This window comes from Canis aureus, chromosome 2, assembly GCF_053574225.1.
Source record: "Canis aureus isolate CA01 chromosome 2, VMU_Caureus_v.1.0, whole genome shotgun sequence".
NCBI lineage: Eukaryota > Metazoa > Chordata > Mammalia > Carnivora > Canidae > Canis > Canis aureus.
The window spans coordinates 23174776-23190584 of record NC_135612.1 but is presented as its reverse complement, the minus strand read 5'-3'; the positions used below and the strand labels follow the sequence as shown (position 1 = coordinate 23190584).

The 15809-nt window shown below is 33.9% G+C and overlaps 1 long non-coding RNA gene across 4 annotated transcripts in view; it reads left to right on the top strand.

Annotated features, from left to right (window-relative positions):
• Positions 1 to 15809, top strand: part of LOC144294226 (uncharacterized) — a 203537-nt gene that overhangs the window by 127598 nt on the left and 60130 nt on the right. The window contains exon 5 of one of the 4 annotated variants that reach the window (XR_013361698.1): positions 8711 to 8819. The exons of the other annotated variants lie outside the window; for them this stretch is intronic. This is a non-coding gene — a long non-coding RNA (uncharacterized LOC144294226). Of the gene's footprint in view, positions 1 to 8710; positions 8820 to 15809 lie in introns of those variants that run through there. 4 annotated transcript variants of the gene reach the window in all.

The following is a 15809-nucleotide window of genomic DNA, read 5'->3' as shown; positions in this document are numbered from 1 at the left end:
ACAGTTCTATGTTCACTCAACAACATGTCAGGAGCTATTTTTTTAAAAATAGAAAAAAGTAAAAATAAATAAATAAATAAATAAGTAGAAAAAAGTTTTTTTGGCAGCATGATGGTCCTACTCCAAAACCTTAGGAAATTTTGCTGAGAATTTCCTACTGGGCTACCAGAGACTCCACACTATATACTTATTTGCCACTTTTACTTTAGCTGTTTCAGCTTTGCTGGATCTTATGGCTGAGTTGTCAAGACACTTGTACCATAACCTGTTTGTTGTTTGTTTTTTTTCCCCAAATTTCTCATAATAGTTCCAATCAATATTTGCAGCCTGTGGAGGCCTCTAAAATGGATCAGAGTAGTATTCTCAAATGTGGGATATGTTTCCTTCCAGCTCTAGGCATCCCACAATATGCTCTCTTTCTTAGTGGTAGGTGGTGAAAATGTAGATGTCCACCAACCTCTCTGTCTCATTCCAGTCTGTAATGTCCCATTTTTTAAATATAAGAATCCTAAGTCTAATATAAGTGACCTGCCAAAGCTGTAATTCCAGCACTTTTCACATCTTCCTGCTTTTACAATTAGACTCTTGCCCTGATTATCCCTGCTGGTCTCTTAAATGCATTCATAAAGGCCCCATGAGTTTCACAGCATGCCTTGGGTTGATAGTTGGCTGATCCAAACTTCTTTTCTTTTCCAAAACTTATTAAGCAGTTAACAAAGCCTTCTAATTAACCAATTCTTATAATTAGTATTTCTTCTCACTGTTCAAGTGTTATAACTACCTCATAACCTATACTTCAGTTTCTATGTATATTACCTCAACCCACTAGATGAGAGTCTCTGTAACTGTGATAGTGTTTACTAGGGACTGTCTTTATCTTTATTACAGGTAGCAACGGGGTCATAGTTTTCCTCTAATGGACAAATGATTCAGTCCCACAATTAAAATGGGACTGTCTGCTTCCTAGGCCTATTCTTAGGTACTAACTTTCTCAGTCTAGGTTTCCCTGAAAGTTGAGCCTGAAACTACAGCTTATTGAAAATACTTTATTTGGAAGTTATCCCATATGCTCAAGTGAGGCATAAAGGCAGCAATACAGAAAGGAGGAAGGGAGGAAAAGCCAATAATAGAGTACATTATTAAAGTGGCCATTTCTATCTACCACCAGGGCTCAATCCCCTGGGATCTTGTTTAACAGCCTAATGCGGTGGTTATCAGAACTAGTTATCATGGGAACAAAAAGAAATCTTTTACTCTTATCCTGCCTTTGTCAAGAGTAGTCTTTTCATAGGTAGCATTAACACCCTGGCTGGATTGCTCATGCCTGAGGAAGAAATGGTTCCTTACACATTCCATGCTAAGATCTCAGAGAGGCTCAAAGGCAGTAAACAAGAACTATATCAGATCGCACCTATGTGAATCTAGTCAAAGTAAACATCAAACCGGCTGGAGTATGCAGTAACATACTAAAGATTTGAAATGGCATATGAGGAATGTCGGGTGTGGGTCATCTTATTCTCTTTTATATCTCTTCCTTTTCCCTTATGGGGGACAAAAGAGAAATATCAATAGCAGCTCTTTTTCTTTCCTTCATTTAAATTCTGTTTTGCTTTTTATTTCATGTGGTTCTAACTTTCATTATATTTCTTCATTCTCATTTAAGAAAAACAGCAAATTTTGCCATGACCTCTGATGAATTCAACAAGTGTCAGGTTTCAGAGATTCAAGGTAGCATGTGGGAAAATTAAATTTTATATATATATATATATATATATATATATATATATAATACATATTTTTATATATTTAAATCTCTACAGATTTTGCTAGACTGATATTGTCCTCCTGGTACATGTAGTATATTCACATTTATTTGTCAATTTTGATCTGATCTAACTGAGGTCCAAAGAGTTTTATTGTCCTTTGCTTTCCTTTCTTGGATTGCTGTAAGATTAATTAATTTTCAATTCTGCCTGCCTTCCATCACTCCATTGGTCATAACTGTGTAACCATACTATATATTATCCTTTGATAAGCAATTCACATTGTCTTCACCACAGCCCCGCCCCATTTGTGAAATGGTACTAATATTTTTATTTTATAATCAAGGCCATGGTTATTCAAAAGAGGTAAATAACATGTAAAATCAAACTGTAAATTAGCTATGTAATCAAGATGAAAAAGGTTATTTCTATTAGTTCTCAAAGAAGATAAATATTTTATCTTATTCTATGAAAATTATTAAATACTAGTCTATAGCCAAGGTGAGATAAAAATAATTGCACGAAGAAAGAAAAAAAGTTAATTTAGTACCTCTGTGATTTAATTTCTTGCTTGTGTGTGAGGGATGAAAAAAAGATAGTTTCATTAGTTGATCTCTGAGTCCCTTTCAGCTCTAATATTGTCTATTTCTAAGTAAACTCTGTCCTTGTCATTACAAGTATTGTTCTCATATAAGAGACCCTGATTAATAAACTGACCATTCTATACTGAGCCATGAGGGTGTAGTCAAAGCTCCTTTGAATGAAAACATTAGAAACTTACTCCAATTAAAGAAAGAGTGGGTGGAGAGGAAAAAATTTATTGTCAGCATTTTGGGTTATCCATGTGAAAGCCAATACAGGAAGCAGAGTTATATCTCACTAGTGACAGGAATGAGGAGCTCTTAAATGAGAAAATGAGATGGCTCTCTTTAATTCTGAGCTACATGGTCTCTTTGGCCTGTATTTTACAACATACGTGCTTCACTCTTTTCCCTGGGTACATAGATAAGATTAGCATGCCCGCAGCCAAATAAGTCATCTCAACCAAGTTTTGTTACACTTACCAGTTTAAGGGCATTACAGAGACTAACTGAAATTTCTCTGAACCAATTCCAAATTCAAGATAAGAAGTTTAGGATTGGCCTGACTTCAACCAGATATCTGGGCAAATCGACTGTGACAGGGGGCAAATCTCATAGCACAAACTTAATTGCCAGAGTGCAATTCATAGAGCAGAGTTTTGTTGAAAGTTAGGAAAGTGCAGATTGAGAAAATACTCTAAAATGAATCTAGTACACACGGAAATGATGAGATTATTTCAAAAGGTACAAAGGATGAATTGTTAAAATTGATAATCTTCCAACTAGCAAGTATAAACTTCACAATATTAAAAAAAAAACTCATTGTGACATATAATACTGGATTTCTATAAAAACAATAATGAATTCTTTTCTATGGCATTTTCTCCATTTGAACAATGAATTTTGCGTCCATATTTGTTCTATTCCTCTACAGAAGAGGTGCTTCCTATAAAAAAATTATTCCAAGTAGTCATAGACATGTGCACGACAAAGTTTTAAAGCCTCAATATCTCTGACTAATTAAATGTCTCTTTGATATAGCCAGTGGCAGGAGCTTTCATGATGATGCTAACGACCTGTGAAATCTAAGCAGCTCAGAAGTTCTAAGAGCACAAATTGGGAGCATGGAACCATAAAATAAAAACTCAGCAATTCTTTTTAACATTTAGGGTTTACTGTAACCAAACTGAAATATGATAGTTGTGAACTAAATTTCTATATGAAAAACTCAAGCTTAGTGTGAAATGAAATTTAGCAAAGTCGATGTAATACGAATGTACTGAAACAAGTGTGGATAATAGAAATGCTAATAGGTGCTTAAGTGCATGCTATTAAAAAAACGAAAATGTGGGAAAGGTAAAGAATTCCTTTAAAAAGGTGAAGCTGCTGTATCTGATTTTCTATTATATTTCATCCATATCAATCATTTGGATAGTTGTATGAGATTTTATTATTATAGAAATTAGAAACGTAACCTATATACTTATATACATAAAAAAATTTAGATTAAATTCAAATTAAATCCAAGCAATTCTCTCCTTTCCACTATTAATCTACTAATTACAGGCCACTGATCCTTACTCCTCAGTCAACAGAAGTCACTGATACATCAACTATATATTAGTAGCAAAGGGGGAAAAATAATTTTTTAGAAAGACATTTTTTTAAGATTTTATGTATTTATTCATGAGAGACACAGAGAGAGAGAGGCAGATACACAGGCAGAGGGAGAAGCAGGCTGCATGTAGGGAACCCGACATCAGACTTGATCTCAGGTCTCCAGGATCAGGCCCTCGGCTGAAGGCCACGCTAAACTGCTGAGTCACCCGGACTGCCCTAAAAAGACATTTTTTAAGGTAACAGGAAAAATAGAAATATTTTCATAGACTGGGCTAAACTTTGATTTTTGGCTACTGCGTATAAAACATTTGGAAACTTCAGTCAGTGAGTTAGGAGCAGTATTAACCACACTATGATTACAAAAATATATAAAATGTATGATCACCCCATGAGAAAAAAAAGCTACTTTTAAAAATATGATAAAATAAATTTTTTATCTCACATATACAAATCTCTCATTGCTATAGCATTCTTCAGGTTTTTAATCATGAAGACATATGCAGTCTGAATTCTTAGTTGAAATAGCACAAAGGGAACCAAGGTCAAAGGGACTGAGTTATCACATGGTTAAGGTTGAGGTCAGAATTTATAATCTGATTATCATCTTCTATATAAAACTGAAACCAATTTCCATTTGGATTTATAACACCGCTAATGCTCATTTTTTTGAGATCATGACAATCCTCTGAGAATAGACACATAAAAAATTGAAATGACAATCATTTCATGATGGCAGGCCACATCAGAGTTATGTTCTTCATCAATACTACTTTAAGGGGCAAAGAAAATGAGTAATTTTTTTAATAAAAATTATCTAACTCTTCTTAAACTCAGCAGCTTAATGTGAAGTGAGGAGTTACAAATATTTTCATTTTACTTCTAGCACTGTTTAGAATAAGGGTTCTTGAAAACTGGTCAATATTGTTTGAGAGGCAAAAAACTTATGTGTTATTAATGAATAGAGTTTTGATGCCTAAGTTACCAGCCCTTTAAGAGATTATCTAACAATCTCACACACACAATCACAAAAATAAGTGACACAGTAGCATCAAGGTCCACTTTCTCCTATATACGACTTCCTGATGCAAGATAGCACATTTTCATGACCTAGTCTTCTTCGAGAAGATAGATGTGCCTGGTGTAATTGACACTTCTTGACTGTGTTATATGTCTTTCAAATGGAATGGAGTATAAAAGGGGTTTTCCTATTCTCTAAGAATTTCAATTAAAGGTTCAAAGCAAGACATGATTAATGATTTATGTTCCCACTTTCTAAGAAACAGAGCCACATACTCAAAGGACTTACTAACAGGTAGCTAAATGGTCCAGTGATCATCAACCTCAATAGCCTATATGAGAGAATACTAGTGATTTAGTAGAGGAAGAGTTTCTTTAAAAAGAATTCCAAAACCCATAACCACTCTAGTGGTTTTTCTTCTCTCTCTAAATTATGGAGGAAAGAAAAAGACTATCTCCCATAATTCAAGCCAATTGAAAGGGAGTCTAAAGAAGCGGTAATACAAATTTTGATGGTTATAAGAAGAAAAATAAACATCTCACAGTCTACTTGAATTCATGACAGATGTCTAGGCCATGTAACTATTGGAATAGGAAGTTGAGAGATTCTTGAGAGAATTAACAAGAACCCTCTGACGTTTGGAGGAGAGTCGTAGAGATTGACACCTTCAGCAGATGCTGACTTGAATATCTCTAAGTGACAATAAAATTATAAAGAGGACCAGTTGCTTTCTGAGGTAGTGGGAAAGGGGTTGAGTTTCCACACTTTATTCAATGAAAGGCAACTGAGTTTCAGTTTTCATGGTCAGATATTACCCAAGAGAACCATCTTGTGGTATTAGCATTGGTAAGAAAATCACTACTGTATCAAAGCTGAGGGAGTATGACAAAAGTCAGTTGGAGAATACAATAGCTATGTTAGAAAGTGGTTAGAAAGTCCAGGGGAGGAAAAATAAAAAAAGAAAGAAAGAAAAAAAGAAAAAAAGGTCAGAAGACTCTCCATTAATTGACCTTGAAAGAATCTATATACTCTTAAAAGAGCTAGCATTTTAAAAATGTATGTGACTTAGCCAAGAGAGAAATACAAATTTAAAAAGGCTAAGTCTGGGACGCCAGGGTGGCTCAGTCAGTTAAGCATCTGCCTTCAACTCAGGTCACAATGGGATTGAGCTCCAAGTCCGGGTCCCTCCTCAACAGGAAGTCTGTTTCTTTCTCTTTCTCTTTCTCTGCCTCTCCCCCTACTCATGCTCACTCTCTTTCTCTCTGTCACATATAAACTTTTTTTAAAAGCTAAATTAATAGATCTTTATGCTGATTCTGAAATCTCTTGACTCAGTTTGATCTTGGAGGAGCTAAAATCATTAGATGAGGGTTTGGTAATGTAGGTTGTAAGAGGGGAATGAAAAATAGATCATGCATCCACTTACACTGAGGTACATTACACTGAGGTAGCAATGAGAGCACTGGCTGGGGTTCATGGAGGTCAGGTTGTGCAGAAAGAGGAAAAGCTAATATTTTGAATTTAATGAGATTAAAACTAACATTAGATTTAGTGGTACACTTTAAAATGTGAAAATAAGACTGCTTTTATTTTTTTTTTAATTTTTAAAGATTATTTATTTTGAGAGAGAGAGAGAGATCAGAGGGAGGGGAAAGGGAGAGAATGTTTTAAGCAGATTCCCTACTGAGTGAGGATCCTGAGGCAGGTTTTTATCCAACAACCAATGAGATCACTACCTGACAGATGCTTAACTAACTGAGCTACCCAGGTGCCCAATAAGACTGCTTTTTAAAACTGCTTCTATTATAAGCTCATTCAAGGGATTTTGTACTCTCCATTAAAAATCCAATAATCATTGGTTCATCTCTTCTTTAGAAAGATGAAATTTAGTAATTACTGTGGTCATTAGTACCACTCACCAAGTATTTTGGATATCTACCTTCTCCACAATGTTATATGGCCAAAAAAAAAAAATATATATATATATATATTAGTGGTATATACCACACTGGCAAAAGGTTTAATGAACTTACAATGATTCCTCCTATTTATTCTCAACTTCTTTAGTAATCAGGGATGAATGTGTTGAAATGATGCTTAGGAATGTCTGGATCGCCATACCACTTGGCATGAACAGATTTCATAGTAAAACACATGCCATTACCATCCCTTGAAACAACCTTGGCTCATTTTGTCCTCTCAGGTGTCAAAGTTAACTCCAATATTCTTAAATTAATCTTTTTATTATTTTCGAAATTCATTAAAATATATTCTACCTCTTTTCATTCATTTGTTATGTGGTAATTTTTCTGACGCCACAAAGTCCATGATTAAAGTTAACACATGAAATTACACTATGGATATTTTTCTCATAAGGAACTCTATTGCACTCAAAATTGTTTGCATTCCTTTTTAAAATGAGATATTTCATAAAAATAAAAAATTTAAAACAATATTTAATGAAGAAAGTTAAAAAATGACATTACAGTGACTATGATGTAAAGGCTGTTAAAAAAGGCTGAAGTTTGAAAGACTCTTTTAGATAGAAGTTATCTCAAATATATATGGATATATGTTCATATCCATATATAGTTCATAGCCATATATAGTTATACCATATGTGTGCATTGTTGGAGAGATATAATTAAAAACAAAATCTTCTACCAAACAGATAATTTCTCCACAAAAGCATAAGATTAAGAAACCACTTTTGTTATCGAATTAGAATTAAACCAGAGTGTGATGTGCATCACAGACAATCTGCTAAAAGACTGCAAAGGCAGAAACAAATTTTACACTTTTATATAGCCAAGCAGATACAGCTCATTACATACATGTTCTCAAGATAAACAAAACTAGTCCTCAAGTAAAGAGAACTTGACAACACCATTTGTCAATCTTAAATTCACTGGGGTGATCATCTATGTTTGCTAATTGCCTTTATCCAAAAATAAAAAATAAAAATAAATAAACTTCTCACATCTTTATGACAGCAGGTAGGTAGATTTGGAACCAGTAGCTTATTGAAGTTACTAAGCTTCTATCCTCCTATGAAAACTGGGTAATAAGAGTACTTTCTTAATGATTACATTTTAATGAGGTGATTTCCAGACCCTGGAGAAAGGCATTCTTGAGTTGCAACACAGACATAATAAGTCTTATTTTGCTTTTAAAATTTACATACATTTCAAAGAAACAGGAAAAGAAGTTACAGGTTTTCTTAAGTAAGAAAAGAGAGAAAGCAAAGGGAGCTGGGAGTCATCTCTTCTCTTATTTCCAGGAGGGAGAATTAAGGTTCTTATTTTTAATTAGTTATCACCCTTACAGTACATGTGTAGGAACTTTCCCAGGCATTGTATTAATTTAAGAAGTAACAGTAGTTGACAATCTTTTTAATTTTAAGAAAATAAAGCATCTTTTGTTCTTCCAATATTTTAAACTCCCAGGCATAATTAACTTTAGAAAATCTACTTTACACTAATCATTGAAATAGGCTTTGCTTTCTCAACTTGTTCTCATGGTCTATTGTCAACAATGCTTGTTAATACATAATTTAAAAATACCTCTCTAAACTGTATATCTGAGTTTCTTATGGCACAGGATGGCATTTTTAGTTTAAAAGACTTAAATGTTAAAAAAAAAAAGAAAGAAGTTGATATATTTAATGCATAAAATACATGCAAAGATAATAAATGTACTAATCAAAGATTTTTTTACAAAATTAACAGTGATTATGCCAGGACCTGGTAGGATAGAACATTACCAGAAGCCTCCCTTGTGCCTACTACTGCTCACTGTGCTTCATCAAAAGTAACTATCATCCTAATCTCAATAACCATAGATCAGTTGTGGAAATTTTTGAAATTTATAATTATGGAATATAGAGAATTCACTCTCTTATGTTTGGTTTCTTACACTTATAATCATGTTTGGGAGGTCTATTTTTGTTATGATGTACAGAATGCAAAGTTCATTTTCAGTACTGTATGGTTTTCACTGAAAGAATCTTCCATGATTTATCTACCCTGGCATCGATAGATATTTTGGTTATATTAACTTTGGGGTTACAATGAATAATGCTACTATCAATAATGATATGTATGGCTTTCACTCAACATATATATGCATTCCTGTTAGGTATATGCCTACAAGTTGATTTGCTAGGTCATAAGATATGAGCTCATCCATCTTTGATTGATATTGGCAATTATTTACTAAAATATCAATTTAACTTTCCTAAATCAGTGTAGAAGAGAATCAGTTTCTCTAAATCCTAGTTTCTCTCATTTTAGCCACTGTCATATTTCATTTGGGCTGCTAGAACAAAATACCATAGACTAAGTAGGTTACAAAACCCAAAAATTTACTGCTTACAGTTCCAGAGACTGGAATGTTTAATTGTGTAAGATCAAGGCACCAACATGATCTGGTGAACCCATTTTCCTGATTCATAGAGCGCTCTTCTCATGCATTCACTTAGTAGAACTGGCTAGGTTGCTCCCTGGGATCTTTTCTGTAAGAGTATAAATCCCATTTACAAGAGTGCCACCTTCAGGATCTAACCACTCTCAAAGTCCTTACCTACCAATACCCTCACTTTCGAAGGTTTGGATTTCACTATGTGAAATTGAGTAGATGCATGGAGGGACAAACATTCAAAGCACGGCAGCCACTTTTTGTGTGAATAACAGCATTTCATCATAATTTTACCTTGCACTTCCCTAACAAAGACACACAGATTATATATATGAGAGAGAGAGACAAAGGTATATATATCCTTGTGTGTATAAGTGTATGTGAAGTACTTACTCTTTTTCCTTTTTCTTTTGGTCTATTGCTTCTCTAGACTTAATTATGAAATAAATTATAATTTATTTGGGATACATATATTGCAATTAACTTCTCTAACTCAGAGACTTGCTTTTTACTCATAGCAGTATCATTTGACAACCCAAAAGTTATTAATAAATATAGTACTATTTACCAATTTTTTTACATTTCCTGTATCTTTTAAAGAAATGTTTTACTATCCCAATTCATGAAGACATTTTCCCACATCTATTCTAAAAGCTTTATTAGCTTCATGTTTCACATTTTGATGTAAAATTCATCTATAATTTTTTTTATTCTTTTAAGTTTCCATATGGACATCTAATTGACTCTATCGTTTATTGGAAAGATTATTCTCCCCAAGTGCACAGTAATGACACCTTTCTCATAAATCAAGGAATTGTATATGTATGGGTATAACTTATCTGTTCCTTCGGTATGCTTACCTACTACTGCATCTTTACAGACTGTTACCATAGCTTTACAAAGTATCCATCAGTATGCATCCAGCTTTATTTCTCTTTGGGGCCCAACAGTTTCTGCTAAGAAATCTGCTGTCCATATTATTGTTGCTCCTTTCAAAGTTGTCTTTTTTATCTGGCTACTTGTGATATTTTTTCCTCTTTCTTTGGTTTTCAGCACTTTTCTCACAATTTGTGTAGATGTGCTTTTCCATATATTTATCCTGCTTGGGTTCCATAATGCTTTCTGAATATGTATATTGATGTGCTTTTGTCAGTAAAAGGAAATTCTTAGTCATTAACACTTTGTTTTTTTTTTTTAAATTTTTATTTATTTATGATAGTCACACACAGAGAGAGAGAGAGAGGGAGGCAGAGACACAGGCAGAGGGAGAAGCAGGCTCCAGGATTCAATCCCGGGTCTCCAGGATCGCGCCCCGGGCCAAAGGCAGGCGCTAAACCGCTGCGCCACCCAGGGATCCCGTCATTAACACTTTGATATTGTTTTTGTGCTGATTTCATTCTATCCTGTTCTCTTCTGCATTTGCCATGCTTTTATCTGTATGATTTAGCTTGGGTGTTTTCTAATGATCTTTTAATCCATAAATCCTCTTGTCTCTACAACTTAATTAATACTATATATTGATTTCCTAACTTCAGTTATTGCATTGGTAAGAAACAGAATTTCCAGTTGATTCTTTTTATAATTTACCGTCTTCAGACAAAATTAGTCTTGTCTTCTATTAGACATGTTAATCACAGGATGGTAATGATTTGATCACCCCAATGTCTTTATAAAGTTTAAGTATTACTTCATCTTATAATTTTTTCTTTTTAGTTTATATAGTATTTCAGATTTTTTTCATGTCCTGGGAATATGTCAGTGAACAAAATAGTGAATAAACCCTACCTCCGATGCAGTTCTAATGTGGGGAAAGAGCCAATAAATACCAATAGACAAATAAATATGGTATGTCAAGTAGTTGTAGGTTTTATGGAGGAAAATAGGTGACCATTACTCTGAAAGTTAGTCATCCTGCTCCCAGCCAATCCTGTAATTGCCTAATTGATTCATTAAAAAGTGACCATGGCAGCATAGTAGAAGTTATAATGGAAACAGAATATAGGATTTCCACTCATCAGAGCAGAACAGGTTATAGCCACTGCTCAATACCAGTATACCCATAGCAGAACCCAATACTTAGCCCCTGTTATGGCACCATTCCCTGGGATTAGCAGCCAAATCAACTGGTGAAAAGAGGCAATATTTTGTTCTCACTAGGTAGACATTTACCCTAGGCATGGAATGTCCCTGTCTGCAATGCTTCCACCCAAGACCTCTAACAATCAAGGGAATAGTGAGTTGCTAGTACACAGTGAGGACTCAGAATAATATGTCTAGAAGACAGGTAATTCCCTGAGAGGTCTCCTGATACCCTTAAGTCCTATGATTAAAGTCATTGGAAAAGTTGTATCATATTAGGGAGAAGTATCACTTTATTTATTCTTTTTATTTGAAATTAGTGTGTTTAAAGAGATATGTATGGGTACTAAGTGATAAAATGTGGACTGTATGGACTTTATAATATGTTAATATAGCAAAGCTGAACTACTTTTCCTGGAACAGCCTTACCTGTATGCTTTTTGACAAAAGCAGTCCATAAGACACATTTTTGCAAAGATTTGGAGGAAAGAAATGAAGCATCAAGTCTATTAATCTTTATGTGCAAAAGGTACAGTAAGGTCATTGGGCACTTGTGAGCTCACACATGTTGCTTTCTGCTGGCTAAATTTGTATAGCCAGGAAGTGGGAATGAGGCAACAACATATGTGCAGCTGATATACATTCCCCTGGCTCCTCTTTCGGCTTCTATGAATCCTGGGTCAGATGTGTGTTTACCTCCATGAAGAGGGATAGTAGCTTCTCATGTAGGACAACAATCTCACCATAGTCAGAAGAAATGATAACTAAAATAGGTTCCAGTTAACCTTTGTGGGTTCCAGTCTTTAAATGATTCCCAGTTTATCTTTGCTTTCTTTTTTATTCATCTTTCCTTCCTTGTCTATTTTTCTTTTCTGTCTGCACTCCAGCTTTCAAGTTCCAACATAAAATCTGAAATCCAAAGTCTGAGAGAGCCAACAATAATTCTTCTGTTTGTCATACTGAACTCTAACTGAAAACACTGGAAAGGGATATTTTCGTAGAGGGGAACCATGTTGGGTAAACATTGAAGAGGAAAGGGAAGGAAAGGAAAGGGAATTCATTTGTCTTGGACTCTCAGAAGTTGACCAGGACAAACTGAAGTTAAGAAATAGGTATCAAAGTTAAAACCAGTAAAATTATTCACAGTGAAATTCAAACCAGAATTCATTATTTATGAAAAATGAAATAATTCATTATTCATGGATTCCATGTATGTGAATTTGCCAACTCACAAAAAATTATTTATAATTCCCAAATTAGTACTGCGAGTACTTTCAGTCATTCACATGCATGTGCACAGGGGCAAAACTTCTGAATGTTTTCAATTCTTGAAAAGACTGGCTTGTTTTATGAAGATATTGGCAAATGAACCTACATAATACAAATGACCTCCAAATCATTGGCTCAAGACCATGCAATATTGTTGTAGGGTATATTAAATAAGGTGTCTTTAAGCAGAAACACATATAAAACAAAGCTGGTTGATGAAAATGTGAGCAGTCTCTCAGGAACTTAACCCTATATTTCCCCTAGGAGGAATAATTTCCTATTGACTAATTGAGTGATTGTGGAAACTGTAGAATATTAGCTATCCTGAATAATAAAATGGAGAAATAAAAAAAGAAATATACATATAATAAAATAAGTGACATATATTACTCTTATTTGAGATAGAAAATATTATATACTAAATATAAGTGATAGCTATTTTTAAATTGGCAGACATTGCAATAAATTGCTTGTGTGATATATTTTCCTCCTCACAAATATATCTAAAGAACCGGCAAAGTTCAAACCTTAGAATTTATGAGCTCACAGATGTTTTTATTAGGTCTCTGGATTAATAGACACATCTAAATTTTTATGCATGTTTTAGGTATAGAGCAGCAAGGTATTTAGAAAATGAGTGAGAACCTATTGTAGAACTTGCAATCAAATAATAATGTAATAGTTACATGTTTTCTCAGACTATGTTCTTCATACAAAGGCAGCATGCTTTCCTAGAGAAACAAGCTGCTAAAGCAATGATGAGCTAATGAGTTATTTAGTGGAAGAAAGGATTCTATTGTGGGTAAAATATTTCATTTCATAGTGTTTCTTATTATTCTACACAGTTATCACAGAAGTGGTAGAGAGTGTAATTTAGGCCCTGAAACTTTAGGAAAGCCAAGATTATTCCATTTTAGAAGCTAGCAATAGAAATTTTTGCTATTTTAGTCATTAGATTCATTATTAGAATTAGTGAAGTGTGTGTTCTGAGGCATCATGAGTTTTAGGATCCATCAGTAAATGTCTTGTTTATTGAACATTCAGTAATAATGTTAATAAGATACTGGATCACATGGACATCATGAACAACAAATCAATCTCAAATAGCTGACCCATATAATCATATTCTGCATCTGAGCTCCTGAAGAGCAGCATGAACTCAGAAGCACTAGCCAGTGTATATTGTATAGATTCATACCAGAATTCAGGCCACAGGACAAATATTAGTACAGTGAAGCAATTTCTTACTGAATAGGGCTCTGATAGGCTTTATGGATTAATATAGTATTCAGGGACTAGCTTAGAACAAGAAAAAGCTGCCAAATTTTTTGATGATGATAATCACAATGTCAACCATGCCAAGTGATCTGCTTCATTTTCTAATCAGGCATTAGGTGTTTAGTTATTGACACAGAATATATACTGACAAGGTTCCTGATACAATGATTAGATATTCTTCGTCTTATTCTCCTGCTGTTAGTAGTCATTATTTATGTATTATCATGAATAGTTCTCACTAAGCAGTAGCAGTTCTTGTACATTCATAAGTTCATAAATGTCTATAATGGAGGAATTTAAACTCAGTGAAAAGAAGGTCCTTTATGATGACAGAGATAGAGTCGAATAAAACAGAAAAAAAAGTTGTCATCCAGAAATAAACTAAATTCTCTAAGCAGAAGACAAAATAAATAGGAGAAATAGGGCACACAAACTGGATTTTGTAGTATATGAAAGTGTGCATTTCTGTTCATTTTTATATTTTGTGATGCTTAGCTTATACTGTGCAGTACAGATAGTGAAGTAAGAGGATATGGTTAAAAAATTATCTGTAAAGGGTAGTATAGATTCATGGGTTGTTGTCAGTAGAAGAATGTAATGCCACTTTGGACCAACAAGCAAGGATTTGTTGGCTTGATATTTTGAATTACTATACCTTTATGGTAAAAAGAAAAAAAAAAGTGGTCATATACCTGCGTATCAAAGATAACCAAGGATCTGACAAAGAAAAGTACATCCAGTTTCCATTTTTCTGGGAAAAGCTTTCCATTATTGAAGTACATGGCCCACAGAATTAATCTTATTACATTAAAGTATTTAAAATGTAATGCATACTCTTTGAAAATAAACATTGAACTGGCTAATATTATTTTTACCTACTAAAGTGCAATAATAACTTTTCCTCTTTACAACTTTAAGATATGCATCACGAATTGGTTATCTACAATTGCTACTATGTAACAATTGCTATGCTTAAAAAATTTAAATGAGATATTGACTATGTCATACTAGTTTTCTGGAAACTTTATATTTCTAGAACATAGAAGTCAGCCAGTAAGTCATTCATCATTTAAATATCTATTGAGAAATTATTACATGCTAGGTTTTGAACCAGAACCAGTAATACCACCATATACTATACACAGGTAATAAAATAACAAATAGATATTTCTTGTCTTCAAGAAACAGTTTAATGGAGGTGACAAGTAAATAAACAAATACCAAAATACAGGAGGTGCTATGATAAAGAATGTGCAGTGTGTTTATGCAGGGCGTGACCCAACTCTGGAAACGCAACGAAATATTCCCAAAAATTAGTACCTGAAAGAATCTTTACACAGAAAAGTAATAATTTATTCAGTCACAATGAAAAAAAAAATAGCTGTGCTAGAAGACTGGATGCCTATACAATCTTCTTATCCCCTCCTGCAGATAAAACTAAAGCAAGGCAAAATATGTTGAACGAACATCGAATCAGAACCATAAAGTTAGATAAGTCAAGTGTATAAAATATAGGCTATGATAGTTGGATGTATCTACCTTTCATTAGCAACATTCTTGTAATTAGTACTACAAACTGACATGCCAGTTGACCATATAACCTGACATCCATGGGGATATTAAGGATGCCAATAGAAAAGTTCAAGGTGGTTGACTAAAAGCTGCAATGGGGTAATGCTTATATGTAAACTTAATATTTGCCTTTGGGTTTTTCTATCTTCTATATTTATAAGGCAGATCAACTCCTGACTCTGGTAATGTCAAAGTGTTTTAAAAATAGTCAAG